Source organism: Dermacentor silvarum, chromosome 3 (assembly GCF_013339745.2).
Source record: "Dermacentor silvarum isolate Dsil-2018 chromosome 3, BIME_Dsil_1.4, whole genome shotgun sequence".
Taxonomy (NCBI): Eukaryota; Metazoa; Arthropoda; class Arachnida; order Ixodida; family Ixodidae; genus Dermacentor; species Dermacentor silvarum.
Window position 1 is genome coordinate 162,988,141 of NC_051156.1, and position 19,065 is coordinate 163,007,205.

Below are 19,065 nucleotides of genomic sequence, written 5' to 3' on the forward strand. Positions count from 1 at the left end.
CAAGCACAGCCTACCCACAAGAGGACCTACAGAAGATGGTTCTCTGTGTCTACGACGTTCTTTCACAACATACACACACAATGGTACCCTAAAGAAACCAACGCCAAGGTGCGAGTCCCACTAAAAGACACCTAAGTCAAAGATTAGGGTCGCCTAATGTTTTTTTTTTCTTGTTGAAGTTCGTGATATTTCTATTTATTTCTTTAAATCACCTTGCATGGTAAGTCAACACAGTGCAAATTATCTCTTTTTTGATGTTTACCTTCCATTCTACTGCATGGCGCTCACACACTGGCACTATGATGCACGATCTATTTGAAATGTATAGTACTGTAAACTCAAAAATAAAAAATATGTGAATGCTCAACGTAATCTCACCTGTAACATTGGAAGCATTTCGTCTATTTGACTACAACTTGACATTTATTCAAACAGCAAGTTACGGCGATATATTTAAAACTGATGTACAGGCGATAACGTGATGAGAGAGAATGACTGCGCGGTAATTTGTGATCTGACGGTTTCTATAAGTCGGCGCGGGAGAGAAGGCGCAGGTGAGAATTTTATGCTATTGAACCGGCAAACTAGCGAAATATATGGCCCAGCAAACTGTTCAAGTTCCATTCGAAAACGGAGGGTATTGAGATTCTCCAAGTAAAAATGCAAAAAAAAAAAAATTGCAGCGGCTCAGCTCAGCTAACTCTGGATATGCAAAGCGGAAGCTTTGTTTAGCCTGGTGCAGCCTTGGTTTCCCTTGGTTAGCCTTTGATTTAGCTGTAATTATTATATTTATGTATACACTCATAGTTAGGCCAGGCATAAATTATAAACCGACAAGTCCAAGTGTTTTGCGAGCCGAACGTTTCGCTTTTCCTCAGTCTCCGACACCAGCTTCACGCGCTTGGCATTCCGGGCCCTCTCCAGTGAACCAGCTCGCCTGGCGATATCCGCGGGGTGGTCAGATGCCGGTCAGACGCCGGCGGAGCTCGGCGCGGCAAGTGACGTGATGTGGTGCCAAGGCTACGGCGCAGCTGCAGCGAAATGAAGGTCAAATTGTTCGCGATGGCAAAACTCACTCCACTAGGTTAGTAAAGCTTTCGCGTAAAAAAAAAAAAAAACACTTTACTTACCAAACTTCTGAGACCTCAGGGCTGGCCCTCTATCCGGGGCTACCGTTGGAGTTCCCGAATCTCTGATGGCCCGGTCCGCTAGCCAATTCTGGCAGTTAGGATCTGGGTTGAACAAGATGGCTTCCCATTGCGCTATGTTTCTGTTAGTTTCTGTAATTCTTTTTAGTGAGGGATTATCTGTGCAAAACCAAATGGTGTGTAGTAGGTCGTCTTTGTGTTTACAATATGGGCATTTAGGAGTAGGGTAGAGAGTGGGGTAGAATTTGCGTAGGAGAGATGGAACCATCAGCCGGTTTGTGTGCACTCTACATAGTATAACGCTCTGCAAGCGCGTGAGAGAGGGATGCGGGAGAGGCAGTTTGCGGCGCTCAAGCCTTGCTTCATGGAAGATGTCGTGGTATGTAATTGGTGCGCGTTGTGTGGTGGTTGAGTCAACCATGGTGACTTCTGCGACTTTGCTTGAGGCTGTTACTATTTCCTGGCCGTTATGAGTGCAAACTGCAGCTGTGAAGACGCCCCGATGTGCTCCTGGTGCATCAACGTAGAGAGAATCTGTCTGGTGATTCCATGTTTTTGATAAGTATTCAGCTCGAAGAGATCGCCGGTCTTGATCGTGAGTCGGGTGCATTTGTCTTAGGAGAAGGCTGACTACGATGTGGGAGCGTAAGGTCATGTGGAATATCATGGCGGTCCTGCACTGTCACCGGAGGCGAAATTTTCAGGCGGGTAAGGATGTCCCTTCCTGCGGGGGTGCTAGTGAGCCAGACTTGATGGTCGACTCTCTGCGCTTGTATGATTTCTTCTGTTGTATTGTGGATTCCCAGGGCCAGCAGTCGGTCCCTTGCAGTAGAGAGTAGAAGGCGCAGGGCAAGCTTGTAAGATGTATACGGTGCCCGGTCCAGACAATCTTTTTCAGTGTGTTTGAGTGGGATAAATGGGCGTGCGTATGTATATCTGGAACATACAAAGGCGTGTACAAGTAGTAAGGTTTGGAGTTCTGTCAGATCATGGTTACTGGAACAGACGCGCTTTATCATGCGGCTCACTTGGGTGACAGCTGTTAGTAGCCCGTTTGCGGTTGTTTTATTGTGTGGAGTACTGGACATATAACCCTTCAATGGAGTACTGGAGATATAACCCAGCGAATGCGGCTTTCTTTCCGGATAGGGACGGCAAGAAAGTCCACTTGTAACTGAGGGTATGAGGAAGGCTTGCACCTGCTCCGAGAAGGTGGCACAACCATGCATTCAGATTTCTCTTGGGCGTACTCTAGCCCTCTTGATGTCATAAAGGACTGTGCTGTGTCAATGACCGTCCGAAGGATATATTGGATATCTGCAATGATGCCAGCATTTGACCAGATCGTAATATCGTCCACGTATACAGCGCGGTGATTTTCTGGAATTTGATTCAACTTGTCAGGGAGGCCTTTCATGACCAGGTTGAACAAGGAAGGCGATAGTACCACCCCTTGAGGGGTACCTCTTGCTCCTGAAGGAATGAGGTCCGATTCCAGGTCCCCAAGATGCAGTTTAGCCCTACGCTCCTGCAGGAAAGCGCGAATGTAATTGTAGGTACGTGTGCCGCAGTTAGTGTCGGCCAGGGCAGTGAGTATGTCTGAATGAAGGACATTGTCAAATGCCCTTTTAAGCTCAAGTGCAAGAATGACTCTGGGCTGGGGTATTCCAAGGTGAAGGTAGATGTCAAGATAAAGCTGCAGGAGTACGTCAGCCGTGCTTAGATGGGGTCGGAAGCCGTACTGCGTGACAGGGAGCTGGTGAGAATGATCAGCGTAGTGGTGTAGGCAAGTACTGATTACTCGTTAAAAAAACTTTCCCCAGGCAAGACGTAAGTGATATCGGTCTTAAATGTTCAAGTGTTAGGGCCTTGCCTGGTTTAGGGAGCAACCTTACTGTGACTGTTTTCCATTCCAGGAGAATGCTTTCTAGTACCCAGTGCTGCAAGTTGAAATACTCGGCTACTTGTTGGAGGTCTGTGGAGCATAGGTTGTAAAGAGTCCGAGTTTTAATCCTTTCTGAAGCGGGGGCTGTATTATTGCGCATAATCCCAACGCCTGTTTTTTGTGTACTGTAATGGGCCGGTACAAATCGTCATTTTGCTTTCCTTCGTAGTCTGGGTATTAGCCGCTGGGAGTTGAGCAGAGGTATCTGGTTTGCAGGATGGCGCGAAGTTTTTGGCCAGCGCCTGGGTACTCCTATACGAGTCGCTGAAGTCGATTGAAGAATTCTGTTCGAATGGTTGAGGGTTCATTATTGCTTTGAGAATGTTCCAGGTCATGGAGATGCTGAGCTGCCCTACCATTTCGTCGCATAATTTCCTCCAGTTCTGGCAGGATAGTTAGCGCATTGTTCGGTTTCTTGTGTAAGTTGTGCGATACGTCATCTGAGTTTTCGGTTCAAACGCTGGCGACGCCACCGTTTCGTAAGAGCGCATAGAATCCCAAAATAAATAAGGTGGTTGTCGACTGCTTGGGTGTCTGGAGCTGCAAGTATAGTTCGAGTAAAGTGGTGTTGCTCTTGTAGGAGGGATTTCAGCCTATTGGAGGGTTCTGTGATTGGTTCAAGCTCCGGGTGAGCGAGTCTGCGTTCTCTGTTCGCACAACCTTTTCCGGTCGGTGAAAGCAGAATGTCGTCTCTTTGGAGAGCGTTTAGAAATGTTATTGCGTAGGCTGGTTTGTAGGGTATGGTGATCACTATCTAGGTTATGGCCCGAGTTTTCCCACGAGTCCGTGCCGGTATTACGAGTGAAAGTGAGGTCCGGACATGTTTCCCGAACCCCGCTTGTTTCTTGCCTGGTCGGTGAGAGCGGTTCTCTGATGAGAGTAAGGTGTGTGTTTTGAGAGGATAGTCCTTCCTAACAATGACCGCGGCTTTTTGTGCGTAGGTAACTCCATGTGGTGTTTGCGCATTGAAGTCACCAGCAATTACGACATGAGCCATTTTCCCTGTCACACTGAAGAATTACCTGATGAGGTATGCGCACTGTGGCTTCTTGGTTTTAGGGCTAGAGTAGATATAAAGGAAATGCAGGCTTTGCCCTCCCCTTCCTGCCGGATGGACCTCAACATATTCGTGCGGGATGTTGCAGTTGTAACCTTCATGTTGGCGCACTGCTAGATGTTTACTGATGAAGGTAGCTGTAGATTTTGAAGTTTGGTTGGCACGATACCCCAGTAGAGTCATGGGAGCCTTATTGAGTTTTGAAGTAGTCTTGAAGGACCGCCTGCTCTATGAAAAGTTTAAGGGAAGCTTGTTTCCTTGTGTAGCCGCGGCAGTCCCACTTCCATATACTGAGGACATTCTTGGGTGGAGTCTGTGTCCGAACCTTGGTCGTCTGCAGTGCCCTTAATCGCCATATATTTGCGGCGTTTGCCTTGAATTTCGCGACGAAGTGATGCAATCGCTGTTTCTGTGTGCTGGCGGTAATCTGCAATTTGAGCTGATCCCCCAACTAGAGTTATGGGATCAGCTGGAATTAGGCTGTCGTCTGTGATAGTGAGTTTTGTATTTATTCCTTGGAGGAGCAGAACTTCTGCATGACGTGTTGATAAGGCTCCCCAAGGGCTGGCTGCGAAGTACTATGGAGTTAAGTTGCGGGGTGGTGTGTAAGAGGTTTTAGGGCGTTTTAGGGGCGAATTGGGTTGAAGCTGCAACTTAATTTACTATATGCCAGCTTTAAGAGCGGTCATCTCTGCCCTGAGTGTCGTGTTTTTTGACCTCATGAATCTGTTCTCACGCTCTAGGCGTGACGTGCTATTCTGCGTGTGTAATGTTAAAGGAGGCCAAATCCTTGCTCACCCATGACTCGGAGCTACCGGGCCCTGGCTACTGAACTTGGGCACTCCGCTCGGTTTATAACATGCCGTGCAAGATGGAGTGTCCACGCCCGCCAATATACCACGAAATGAAATCACGTATAGAGCTGCGCTGAAATTGTGCATCAGGGACTATCGTAATCGTCGGTGAATATTTTAGAACGCAGCTCTGAAAAAAATAGCACTCATTTATTCACAGTTATATCACTTATGATATTGCTTCATGAGGTAATACTTATCATTGCCATCTTTCCTGTATTCAGCACATTCAAAATCAGGCTATTCGCATTATAACCCGAAGCCATTTTTTCTCTAATGCCTTCTCTCAACTACGTACAAACCGCATTCTTGAAGTTACAGATTCGTTCAGCTATCATTTACCGATATTATTTTCAAACTATTAACTAAACAAGTTTCTTACAACTTCGTTAGTTCTGATCAACTTCTTAGTCCTAATAACAAGGTTTGCAGCAGAAGGAAATTTCCTGTTACCTTTATTTCATACTAATTACGGAAAGATGGCTTTCCTCTTTTTGAGCACTTAAACTTTGGAACAGTCTACCATATGCCATGAAATTGTCATCTACCTTGTGCTCTTTCAAATCGCAACTTAAGAATTATTTGTTGTCTGATTACCTTGTATAAGGTTATTTTGCTAATTTGTAGCTGTGTAATCAGCTATGATTGTGTATGGTTTTTCTTTCTTGGCTTAAATGTGTGTCGTCTCTCAGTTTCTTGCTTATTTTTTGCTTATTCCATGTTGCTGTTTCCCTACTCTGTATTCCCCTTTATTTTTTAGATAACAATTATTCAAGGGTCCCGGTGCAGTCTCTGACTATGGGAGCCTTGTCTGTATATCATTTCTTGCAACAATTGTCTGGGCGAATAATAAACTGAAACTGAATATAGGCATGGTCGGATTAGGCAAATTAACAATTGCGGGAGGTAGTTGGCATGGTAAATGCTTGTTTATGCCATCAATCTATTCTTCGCAATTTATTATGTGAATTTTCTGGTATTTATAATTACACAGAGGAATCTCTTTTGCAGGAGACAGTATCTTAAGTTTTTAAATTCACGAAGTAACTTCACAACTTCATAGACTGAACACACTGGCAAACTACACAGACCGTGCCATTTATTTCTTTTCCGGACCATCGTATGCTTCACCTGCTGCTGCTGACGTCGTTAAAAAACTTCTAGCACCAATCGATGAGCACACGGCCCCTAAATATGTGTAACTGTTTGAGACATGGGATGGGGATTTCACCGCCGACGAGCAAGTTCTCAAAAGCTATGAAAATACGGTACATGTAGGCTTTTTGCCATATTCAGGATTAGGTTGTTGAAGTCCTGCGGTGGTTAGTGTGCAGAAATGCTTGTAGGGTGTGATTTAGTGTATCGAGTACGTGTCATATTTACTGAGTGTAAAGCGACCAAATGACGAAGAAGTCGCCGAAACATACGTACATTGGTCGAACTCTTCTTATTACAATTCTAAATCTGTCGCATCTAAATTGAAACCTCTGTTCTCGCGATGGTCTGACTTCTTATGACCACGGTAGCTATTTTTCCTAATTTTTGCGAGCATAAGTGATCTCCTTCTAAGATTACTCCATGTCTACGCTAAAAACACTGAAGGTTCAAAACACAGCATTTCCTGGGCACAAATGTAGATGGCGTAGGCTAGGAGTACAGTGTTATCAGAAGCTGTCAGACATATATTTACCACATTTCTTTCTTTTCAGATGTATAGACCAAATAAAGACACATATTATGGGCAGTGCAAGGTGTCATAAAAATCACATCTTGGACAAATTATTTCTAAGGACTTCATTTCGACTGGTGCAAAGAGAAAAGTACAAAGTGTATTTCCTGTCATAAAGTCCCAATATCGTGGTCTTGTTCATCACATTATTTACAGGCACTTGAAACAAGACATAAATTTATAAGTTATCATGCTCTTGCCTGAAGATAGGTAGTACCATTGTATATATATATATATATATATATATATATATATATATATATATATATATATATATATATATATATACGGTATTCGCCTTGTAGAGGACCTCTGCCTTAGCACGACCAAGATCCTCATGTTTTTCTGCCGTGCACAGTTCGCTGTGATCCATTTTCCATGCACAATAGGTTTCCAAGCGAGTAGCGTGTCGGCTCGGTGTTTCCCTTAATATTTCCGCGCTTGTTCGGCCTGCTCTTGCCGTCACGGTACGACATCTGCGCGGCGCACAAAGGGACGCCACATCTTTGTATTTGGCCACGTTCTTGTGAAGCATGTTAGAGGCTTTGACACAATCCTCGCCGCAGAAGCCGTTTGGAGCTACTAGCTTCCGGAGCGGGAAATAGAAGGCACCACCGTGCCCACCACCGTTGCTTGCCTTCTGACGTACACAGAAACGTCTTAATAACTACAAGACAGAATGGTCTTGTTTTTATAACAATTTGATCATTGGAGACGATAGTGTGCGTGTTTTTCTCAGAGTATTCTGTTACGCAGGATGAATTATACTCTTTAGAGAAAGTGTGCTCCAGGGGCCGGCGAACAATTGCAGAAAATATCTATAGCTGATGTCTTGGATTACTAGAGCTTTGGAGCTAATTCAGTTTGGAATGAACAGCAATTTGAAAGCACAAATTAATTTATCTAAACTAATAACCCAGGTCTAAAAATGTAATTTCTATCTTCAAAGTGGGCGCATTGCCAGTCGTAACTAATGTGCGTTACGACCATTAGGCTGCCCTACCGTACGCATTCATAAAGCTGCATTGCCATGTTGGTTCTTAACAAAAAAATTCATTTTGTATTGCTGTATCAGAGCATTACCCTTAGCGGTGTTTTAGGACCACAGCGTAAAACCACTGAAACAATTGTACTCACTCTAAAGTAATTAACAAGGTTATACAGCTTTTCAGAGATAACACGTGCGAATCATGTTTTTAGTCAGCGCCAACAAAAATTAGAATAAACCCCAAAAATCTGGTTCGTGTATAAAAATGTACAACGATATAAAGAAACAGCTGAAGAGGAAATAACGAGAAAAGGGAGGGGTCCCATTTTCGTTATTCAATGTATTTTTTCTTTGCGATTTGATATGCCTCCATTACTCATGTTCTAAAGCTTCTTGGCATTTTACACGCGCATATTAGAAAAATACGCAGATTCCGTGCCCTGTGGGAGTCGATGTTAGCATTCATTGACGGTATTCGGCGGTGATGTTGACGGCGTACGACAGTCGTGATGTGATGTTAAATGTTACATTGACTACACCACTTGTGTTTGTCCACGTAGTTCTTTCACTCGTGTCATTTTAGGTGAACTACCACGAGCGCAGAGGGGTAAGGGTTAATCACCTGTTTCCTGAATGCGTCGGTACGGGATCCGGTTGCACACATTCCCTGCTCCCTCTCTCTCTACTCCCTCTCTTACATTCTCCCTACCGCCTCCCTGGACTGTCGTTGCTGCTGCGCGTGAGCACGGAGACAAGCTCGGCAGCTCCTACAATGCTTTGAGGGGGCTCACACCTAATTACGGCGTCCAGAGGGCATTGTCACCACGCTCTACCGAAACGTCGTTGACGTCTATCTCGTCTTCCGTACCCCTACCGTGAGCTCTCAACGATCCCCCGACGCGGTGTGCAAGGCAGTTACAGCAGCAGCACCGGAGAAGTCGAAGGAAAAGGCAAAGAAAGCGTCGCTTTAAAAAATTGTCTCGCATATGTAGGAACAAGACTGTATAGGCAATAGTGCAGCAGCCATATTCTTGGTAGAAAGTTCGTACCCTGTTACTCTTTCATACAATCGCAGCAATATACTGTCAGCGGGATATGGAACATCACGCCAACCACGCAAGCAACTACCGGTCTTGTCGCTTCTTCTCACGCAAGAACACCTTCTGTTGGATTACAATGCGAAGGCGTAAACAAGCCAGTTTCTGTGGTACCGAGGGAGCCATATTTACCTTGCACCGGTTAGCCACGTTCTTGAGGTAGTGAGTAACTTTGTGCACGTAAGGGACAACTTGAGACTTATTTTCTTTTTTTTTTCACTAGCGTATTACCTATTTTCATATTCTGTATGTTTTCGCAGGGTGATTTCAGCCACTTCAACTAGGACAAAATTGCAATATCCGGCTGAACGTAGCCGTGCCACGTGATGATTAAAACGTATTTGCATCACCTGGGAAGAAGACTTCTTAAAGGCCCCTCAAGACACTTGGGGCCATTGCGCTCTTGGAAAGTTTACTACGGGCCGATCAAAACTGCCAAATCACATGGCTTGAGCACGTACATCCTTGCGATTTCTAATAATGTCGCACGAACGTCGGCGGCACAGCATGTCAGCGGCTTCGTAGCGGCGAAGAGCGCCTCCTGGAGCGAGCAACTCAGTAAAATACATTTGAACTGGAAATCGCTTTGCACCCTCGTAATTACTCTCGCCCATCCCACCTCCCCTCGCCGCTACAAGGGGCTGAGAGGCCGCAGGGTTGAAGCTCGCGCGATATTATTAAATAATATACAGGGTGTACAGTATGGCTAGCAGACGCGCCTCTCACTTCCAAAACCTCCAGGTAGTCATTTCCTAGGCAGCCTATGGGTAAAAGCTCATGCACTTTGTTTGTAAAATGCACCTGTGTACTTTGAAATATGTTAGTTGCCAGCTGCGCTCGGTCGTCTAAAGTGATTTGGACTGGTCACCTCCAGCCTCCGAATCAGGGTAGCGCAGATCCAGCGTTGTTTAACTCAGAGGCATAGGGCAAGCGCGCGAGTCGAAAGTGTGACTAACTCACGGAGGAGAAAATGGTGGAGGTGAAACCTTACAGCAAACTTCTGATTTCGCTATATAGCCAAGGCGCCCGGCGCTCGCGGCGCTGCCGGCAAAAACGACAGACGCGCTGGTGGGAAAAGTGGTCGTTGAGACGCAGCATGCAGTGGTCATGATTGTGGTGTGCCGTCGCCCACAGCCTGCGATGCTTCGCTGTGATGACTGGATGGAAAACGCAATGAGTCTCAAAGGTTGCTCCGATGACAAGGCTCGAGTGCTTGATAGCGCTCAACTTAGAAGGCAATCGATCAAAAATAAGTAGTCGAATTTAGAGCCGCTGCTTCTTCTAACTGGTTCATTACTTGTTGCACACTAGAGTGAGGAAAATGAACACACCAGTTTTCGTGGGTGGCTCTAAAGCGTTTGGGATACCTGTCTACACACTGAATGAATAGGTAGAATTCCAGTCGAACATGTTTTTTTTTTGTCTTTGATAAGTTTGCATTTCCAGGATAGGAAACACTCGTTTGAGGCTAATGCAATGATCAAGGAATATAGGAGCTACCTGCCTTGCTTCTATAAACTTGGGCACTTTATAGAGTGTGTGTCAGCAGGAATAACGAAAGCCCGCTGGCGCTACCGCGTTGTCCTGTCTATTTCATCTTGTTCCTTCGTCTTCTGTACCAGCATTGCATATCAGCCTACGAAATTGCAATTAGCCCGATTGTCTTCACTAAATATTTGAGCGATAACTACTAAAGTAACACGCATCTTCATTATTTTGTACTAATTATAACATAATGCCTCGCAAAATAAGCAGAAGTTCGTTTTGTAAAAGTACGTTTTATATGTTAATCCCGTGCGCTAAAATCTGCGTGAAATAAAATAATTTTGAGATGGAACCTAAATACACAGCATGCAACTATTTGCCATGTTTAAATACGGAAATATACTTGAGCCCGTATTTATTTCAAACCAAAGAGCGCTGCATTGGGCTGTATTCTCGATCAGGTTTCCCTATCAGCTTCTAGGTCTTCGGTGCACGCAACTCTATGCAAGCTTAGGTTTTGAGCACCCATAATTATTGGACGTAAGCCAGTGGACGTACCAAAGAAGGCAAAGAACACACAGAAAACAATGCAGAAGAAGTAAAAAAAAAAAGTAAACCAAGGCATGCGGCTCTCGGTACGCGAAGTGACTTGAGTTTTCCATTTCTAAAACTCTCTGCTCTCCAGTACGTTTCACTAGGCATTTGTGCAGTGTTTGCGGCGCCTACAATATGCTCCTGGAGAAAAGACATCATGCACTGAACACGTGTGCTGCAAAATTAGAAGACCTTCAAACACTTCGGGCCAGGCAACAGCTGCGCAGTTAGACGCATGCGACGATCTGCTTCTTTTCTTGCTTTGCCCTCCACGTGCCATTCTTTCACGACCCGACAATATACCGCAATCAGTTACGCATTTACAAGGAATATTCGAACTCGGTGCGCTTTCTGCGAATTCTTAAATGGGTATACTTTCTTCACTGTCGAGGAGCTGTACCCTGTTATGACACGACCACCTGCTCGCTTGAAGAAACTGGTGGAAAGTGTCACAATAGCATTGCTTTCATGCGGCATGAGAACGGTTTCGATGAGGATGATGAGAGTCGTGTTTGATAGTATAGCGCGGCGAAGCCAACGGGTGACATAGACAATAATTGCTCATAAGAATAATTTTGAAACGGCCCCTTCCCTCTCGCAAATCTCGGGTAGAGAGGTATTCGTGTAGTGTAGAAGTGTAATAATTTTTATCAGGTTTCTCAGAAAACGGAGCGCAAGCGATCAAGGAGAAGGCATCAGTTAACGGCTGGTAGGGCAAAGTACTCACTTTGGTGTAATGATAATTTCCCCTCATCATCCTAGCAGCACTTTCTTCCATGGACAGAGTTATGTGAACTTGAGGTAATAAAAGGAGAGGAGTAAATTACACGTAGGCTTCATTTTATGAAAAAAAAAGAAACGGTGTGTTTCATCCTGAAAACTTCATGATCTTTGACAAAACTAACGACATCTGCGCAAAATTATTTTAGTGTTTTCAAAGCAGCTCCATCAATAAATTTCAGTGTATATGTCCGGACTGCTCCTATAACCCATAAACAGTTGTGGTATGCTGCGTGTCTTTGTATGTTGTTCCATATTTGGAATCCACAAAAGCAGACTTTCAAATACAGACATGTCGAACAGAAAACGAAAAACAACTAAGTGAACAGACATGTCTCGTATCCTATTGAAACAGTGCAGTGTTGATTACAGTGATGGGTACATTTGCTGCCGGGATGAGGCTGCACACACAGCTATTGTGAAAAAAAAACTCATGTAACTATATTTATTTAACTTGGACACAGCGCCAATAGTTGTGCCCGTCATACAGGTTTAATGCATGCGCGCGTACTCAATATGTGCATTTTCACGTTGTAGAAACCCACGAAGCCCCATCAGAGGTGGGATCCAGCAGAATAAGAGCCCTGCAGAAAAAAACCTAATAAGCCGGAGGGCAGCATAAATACAGGCAGTAGAGAATGCGCCACATACGTCACCTCGGTGTTAAATACACCATCACGGTAGGCCTCCTGCAAGAGAGTGAATGCATAAAATCGGTTAGCGTGTGATTTAGACAGAGAACATAACAGCTGGGATTACTTACTATCAAAGTCCAAAATCACTGACTAGCAGTTCATAAGGCGCTGGTACCACGCTTAGTCGACGGGTTTCAATCTCTGAATTCCCTTGGGGACCATGCGGTTTCCTATCCCAGGCTGTTCTGCTGCGACTGGAAATCGCTATTCTTTCTTTTGTCTCCTGCCTGTGGACGACATTTAAAAAGACAATAAAGCATTTCTAAAAGGCGGCGCAAATTTTCTCCATCAACTTCTGTTCCTTTTTGACAGTATCGAAGTGTTGTGACAATTTTACAGACATCCTAAATTTGAGAAAAAAATAATTATGGGGTTTTACGTGCCAAAACCACGATCTGATTAAGAGGCACGCCGTAGTGGGGCACTCAGGAATAATTTGGACCACCTGGGATTCTCTAACGTGCACCTAAATCTGGGTACACTGGTGTTTTCGCATTTCGATGGGGCGATTTGTCCGATATTATTGTTCCTTTGTGCCTTCAATATATCTGCATTCATCATTTATGCCACTATATCCTTTGCGCCTTGAATTTTGTTCTATTTCGTTTTCCCCTGTAAAAATTAAATTAAATGTTGAACGTTAAGTACAATGTTTAACGATGTAGAGGAAAGTGCTCGGGATGTTTTCTGTCTCTTACGCGTCACTGTCAGGCGAGCATGAATTAGGCGAGCGTGATGGTGGTTTGCTAAGGATTGTGGTTTGATGATCGCCGTAAGCATAAATTACGTAAGAAGTCTGGTCAGTCATGGGCGGCTGCTTAGCACTTGGCAGCGACGTTTGATCACTTTATTGTATTTTTATGTATGTTTAAATGGAAGGCAATCTGTTACGCTGTAAAAATATTCAGCCTCAACGATTTGCTTTTCTAGAGAGGATAATGCACTCATCGAATGACGCGCTTCAATGTTTCCATTGGAATGAGTCATCTGGCTCTTTGCTGAAAGACTTTTTTCTCTAATTTTCATGATTGCCTAATTACTACCCTGAGTCATTTAGGAAGGCATGCCTGTGAGGTAAAATTTATTGCGCAAAAATTTATTTAAATATCTTATCTCCACTTTTTTTTAATAATATCAAACGCATTTCGCAAAACAACCTTTACGAGAGGATGCAAGTAAAGGTGGGCAGGCGTGTAATCTGTGTGAGGGATATATGTCCTGATAAAGCTTTCGAAGAACTACTTCCTTGCCATACTTGAAAAAATAAGGTAATTCTAAATTACAGGAATGATGCTTTCAATATACCATAAAAAATGAACAAAAGATAAAGGGTTGTTTCGCGCTAAGCGTTCCAGATAATGCGCTCGACCTTCTATGATTCCATTCTAAAAAATTGTGGTCAATCATTTTGGTGCACTCTTTGCCCTATCATTGTAGTAAATAGTCAAGTATTTTTGGAAGGAACAATTATTTACTCTCTTACAGTGATTTAAATGTTGCCCTAGTGGGCGACCCCTAGGTTGCCAAAAAACACTCGCAAGGATGCCATGCAGCATGGACCACCTCAAAAATCTGCTGGTTACTAGAAAAAGAATTGCGCTTTCTTATTCCTTCCCATTGGCAGAGGCTACTTTGTCTCACAATTTGCTATATGGTAAAGCAATACGGCGATATGGGCGAAAATTACTTTTCTTAAATAAATCTACATGTCTTACATACACAATGCAACTGCATCACGTGGCTGGATAGTTGGCAGGACGCGTGTCAAAAAAGTATTGAAGTGGATTAATGAGTAGTTTGGAAGTGGCAGAGGCGCGAACATTGAAAAATACGTGAAATGCCTCCTTTTCAGGTAAGTGTATATTGCTGATGCGGTCCAAGTAAAATGCAGGCTTTAATTCATTTGGAAGGGTATACAAGAGAGATTTCTTTCTGAAACTTTATACGGAATAACGTCTGTTTTAGGCGAGAAAAAAAAACATTGCATGTTGAGCTTCCGCCGCGTCGTTGGGCGTTGCCCCGTAAGTCCGCTTCACTGGGCAGCGCTTTCCCAGGGGGCAACAGAGAGAGAGAGAAACAACTTTATTGAAATAAAGATTGTGCTTGGTTACTGTGGGTGGAGCGCCTCTCCCAGGGCCCTACTGGCTGCGGCGGCGCGCAGGGCCTGTTCGAGGGTCGCCAATTGGCTTCCCAAGTCCAGTTCGGAGAGTCGCGCCTCCCACGACTAATTGCTGAGTGTGTCGTTAAGTAGCGGCGGGACGGACAGATGCGGTCCCCGCGCGGGTGGCAAGATCGTATGCTGCATTGTGTTTTCACTTTGTTCGCCACTTAGAAACAGTGCGGATGGCTGTCGTGAGGTTTCAGAAGGACATCAAAGGCAGCGTATTAGTACTAGAAGAGCTGCTATTTCACTGGTACGTCACTACATGCGCAGGTACGACAGACGCAGTAGAACTTATGTTGTGTGTCCAGTTTTGGATCTTTCTGAAGGTTACGATTTGCTGCTATTGCTGACATATGGTCTTTGCCCCTTGCTAACCATAACTTACTATTTAATTCGTAAACCAAGAAATAAAACCACTTAAATATCCTTGATGCGCACCTCCAGCTGTACAAGCTTCAGGTGCAGAAGCACTGGTACGCCCACTTCAATGCCACTGGTACGCCATTGAACTCCTTACATCCTTTTGGCCACACTAGGCAAAGCAATACTGTCTTCTTCTTGCCTCCGTTCTAACCTAGAACGTTCTTTAAACGTACGCAGTCAAAGAGTAAACCCCACGTGCTCTCCGCTATCCGCTCTGCAGGCAATGGCGTCAGCTCAGTAATTATCAGGTGGCATCGTCCTTTTAGATATTTATCGCTTCCACTTTCTGTGGTTTTGACCAGCTCGCTGCCAGTATAAGAGCACAGTCTCTCAGTCTAAAATATTACAAGACAGCAGTATACGCACCGTTCGCAATGTTACATGCTGGCAAGAGAGGCGGCCGAAAGACGACCCGCGGATTCCGAGCGCTCGGTCGGCGACGTTAACACCGGAGCAAAGCTCCCTTTTGCCCAAGAGCCGAGCATAAGAAACCGAAGAAGCAGCCAGCTCCGAGGCACGAACGGCACAACTGACCTTCAAGCGACGTGCCCAGAAAGAACTATAACTTAATCGCCAGTATTTGTTAAACACTTTTCTTATATAACAATACACTTCTAAACGAACAGTCTCGTTTTCTCGGACACTTCCCCGGCGGCAATACGGAAAGCCGGTGAATGCGTGTCCAAGGTTCAAAAGTCCCGGCAGCATACAATTTTGGCACCCACGCTGCCAACACATCTGTCAATTGCCCCCGAAAAGCGCGCCGCACAGTGAAGCAGACTTACGGACTTACGGACTCGACAGCAAACGTTTTTTTCATCAAACATCAAACGTCACCGCTGACCCAAATATCAACTACAGCGTTTTTTTTAGAAAAGGTATTGTTCACTAAAATAAAGCGGTACCTCAATTACATATTTGTGAACACCGATGCCCATTGTCAAACATTTAGTGCGAACGAAAGTTGTGATTCAAGTTCAGCTGCGGTGCCCGGCTGCTAGCGGCTGCGAACCGGCTGGGGCGTGCAGGTACAAAGTAACTCATTCTACCGGTGACGCCTTGCCCGGCGGTCATGTAGCCCTATCGAGCGAGCATGGCAAGTCGCACAACAGAAGACAGGCATGTAATAAACTCAAACATCTGACATGTGTAACTCTACGACAGGCCGGTCATGCTCTGCTTAATGGAAAGCCGCAAGTCGAATAACTGATTGAAAACTCGCCTGAAATGAAACACCATCGCAGCTCGGTTTCCTCAAAACGTCGTAGTCCGGTAATCATCATCATAATCATCATCATCAGCCTATATTTATGTCCACTGCAGGACGAAGGCCTCTCCCTGCGATCTCCAATTACCCCTGTCTTGCGCTAGCGTACTCCAACTTGCGCCTGCGAATGTCCTAACCTCATCATCCCACCTGACTTTCTGCCGTCCTCGACTGCGCTTCCCTTCTTTTGGTATCCATTCTGTAACCCTAATGGTCCACCGGTTATCCATCCTACGCATTACATCGCCTACCCAGCTCCATTTCTTCCGCTTAATGTCAACTAGAATATCGTCTACCCCCGTTTGTTCTCTGATCCACACCGCTCTCTTCCTGTCTCTTAACGTTACTCCTAAGATTTTTCGTTCGATCGCTCTTTGTGCGGTCCTTAACTTGTTCTCGAGCTTCTTTGTTAACCTCCAAGTTTCTGCCCCATATGTTAGCACCGGTAGAATGCAATGATTGTGCACTTTTCTTTTCAACGACAGTGGTAAGCTCCCAGTCAGGATTGGGCAATGCCTGCCGTATGCACTCCAACCCAATTTTATTCTTCTGTAAATTTCTTTCTCATGATCAGGGTCCCCTTTTGCTAGATTTGATGCTGCATTTACGCTACCACGACTCTTATTTGTTAGCGTACATAAAGATTTATTCTTTCTTCTGAAGAAATTCATTGTTACAGCTACACATACATAGAGCTAAATCAACTCAGCACCTTCTCCTGGAACCCTCTACAGATGCGCTGACGAATAGAATATAACACCTTCTCAGTACAAAATACGCAAAGCTACGCAATACAAAATATAATAGAAATATATGCAAGGAATCACAATCAGACAACTGGCTCATTCCACATTACTAATCATACTAAGTAATACGCATGATTATACTTACACTAGCATGAAAGCGACAATAGAAACCACAAGGATAACAGTCTTAGATAGGGACATTCTTGATGCGCACGCTTTCCTAGTTGAACAAAAGTTTCCGTTCGAATTTGAGTGTTTCTTATAACCCAACCTTCATGTCAGCCTCGTCATTCACTTCACAAAGTGATGTTCTTAAAGACAGCCAGAACAATCTGTCCGACGCGCAGTTTTTCTCGCGGCTGCACACAATAGTTTTTCACGTAGGATCTGAGTAAAAAGACGTTTGAACGATGTATATTGCCACCGAGTCTTCTCTCTGATATTCTACATCAATGCAGCTTGAACTGCAATGCTATGCGTTCAGCTATGGTTTATTCGTCTGCTAGCATCATTTCGGGGTAACACAAGCTATGTGGAAGGCTGTTGTATGATACCTTCACTGCAGCTAACTAGAATTTGTGGTGCAACTGGCGCAGCAAGCTGATCCAAAGGCAACTACAGCTGCCATCAACATGTTGTGTGCATAATAAGGATGCCTAGGAGAGGTGACTGATATGAGTGTTTAGAAAGGCTGTGTTAACGCAAAAATTACTGTGCTGCATATTCATCTATAGAGACGTAATAATATCCACAGTGTAGTGTTCAAGCGTAGTCGAGGACGTCAGAAAATTAAGTGCTATGAATAAATTTGGAAATTTGCAGCCGTAACATGTGGTCAGTTGGCGCAATACAGGGGAAAATGGTATCGTTGCCTTCGTCGTGCAGTAGACTGAAATAGGTTGTTGATGATGCTCATTTGGATATTATTTTGCACTGAGCTGGGACTGTACAGCGCTCGTCGCAGGTATGGTTTCTCCTCCGACTTTTATCGTATTTCTTTTCAAAGAATGCCCGCGGGTACTTGTCGTCAATCTATTGTTATGCTGTGCTGGCAAGGGTTCTGACCATTTCCGGTTCTTTATCCGGTGAAACTGGTGAGTTCGATTCACCATAATCATCATCAGCCTGTATTTAGGTCCACTGCAGGACGAAGGCCTCTTCCCTGTGATCTCCAATTACCCCTGTCATGCGCTAGCTGATTCCAACTTGCGCCTGCAAATTTCCGAACTTCATCAGCCAACCTAGTTTTCTCCCGTCCTCGACTGCGCTTCCCTTCTCTTGGTATCCATTCTGTAACTCTAATGATCCACTGGTTATCCAATCCTACGCATTACATGGCCTGCCAAGTTCCACTTCTTCCGCTTAATGTAAACTAGAATATCGGCTATCCCTGTTTGTTCTATGATCCACACTGCTGTCTTCCTGTCTCTTAAGGTTAGGCCTAACATTTTATGTAGGTATAAAAACGTTAAACTATGAACGTTGTATTCGTGATACCGGACACTACTGCCTAGGTAAATAAGAGATATGCACATGGCGGTCACCACTGAAAGGCGGTGGAAGAAAACGCTCTACAAGGGCTAGAATCGAAGGTCAGTGGGACAGCTCATGGCTCATGTTTGTCCACGGGCTTTGGAATTCCTCCAAGAGGCAATGATTACCTGGGGCCATATAGCTGCTTCGCAACAAGAAAAAAAAAAAACTTCCATGTCCTCATGCTACACTTTTGTCACTGCAACACCAAAGTGCAATGGATATTTAGCCAGTTTGCCACCACATTTACGACATTGCTGCACAGTTTCATACCTAGCAAGCACTGCTATACGAAGGGTAGGGTACATTCGCGCACTGTTCGTACCCTCGACAAAAAAGTGATGCGCCACAAATGACATATATCGTTTTTTTTTTTTTTTTGTCGAGCGTACGAGCCGTGCGGGAATGTACCCTACCCTTCGTAGCAGTGCTTGCTAGGTATGAAACTGAACAGCAATGTCGTAAATAAAGTGGCAAACTGGCAGGGGCAGTCACAAAGTAACGGCACTTTTGCAGTTTCTCGCACTAGGATTTGGCAACACTGTTAGTATCCAGCGTTG

At 44.6% G+C, this 19,065-nt stretch overlaps 1 protein-coding gene and 1 long non-coding RNA gene across 3 annotated transcripts in view; one reads left to right on the forward strand and one right to left on the reverse strand.

Annotated features, from left to right (window-relative positions):
* Nucleotides 1-19,065, forward strand: part of LOC119444977 (glutathione hydrolase 1 proenzyme-like) — a 624,609-nt gene that overhangs the window by 195,914 nt on the left and 409,630 nt on the right. The window lies entirely within an intron of this gene.
* LOC125944048 (uncharacterized) lies at nt 12,108-17,213 on the reverse strand. Of its 2 annotated transcripts, none has more exons than XR_007466082.1 (4): nt 17,118-17,213; nt 12,441-12,599; nt 12,334-12,366; nt 12,108-12,261 (listed from the first exon to the last, which is right to left on the reverse strand). It is a non-coding gene; the product is annotated as an uncharacterized LOC125944048 (long non-coding RNA). The 2 variants fall into 2 exon arrangements; XR_007466081.1 differs by having other exon boundaries at nt 12,329-12,366.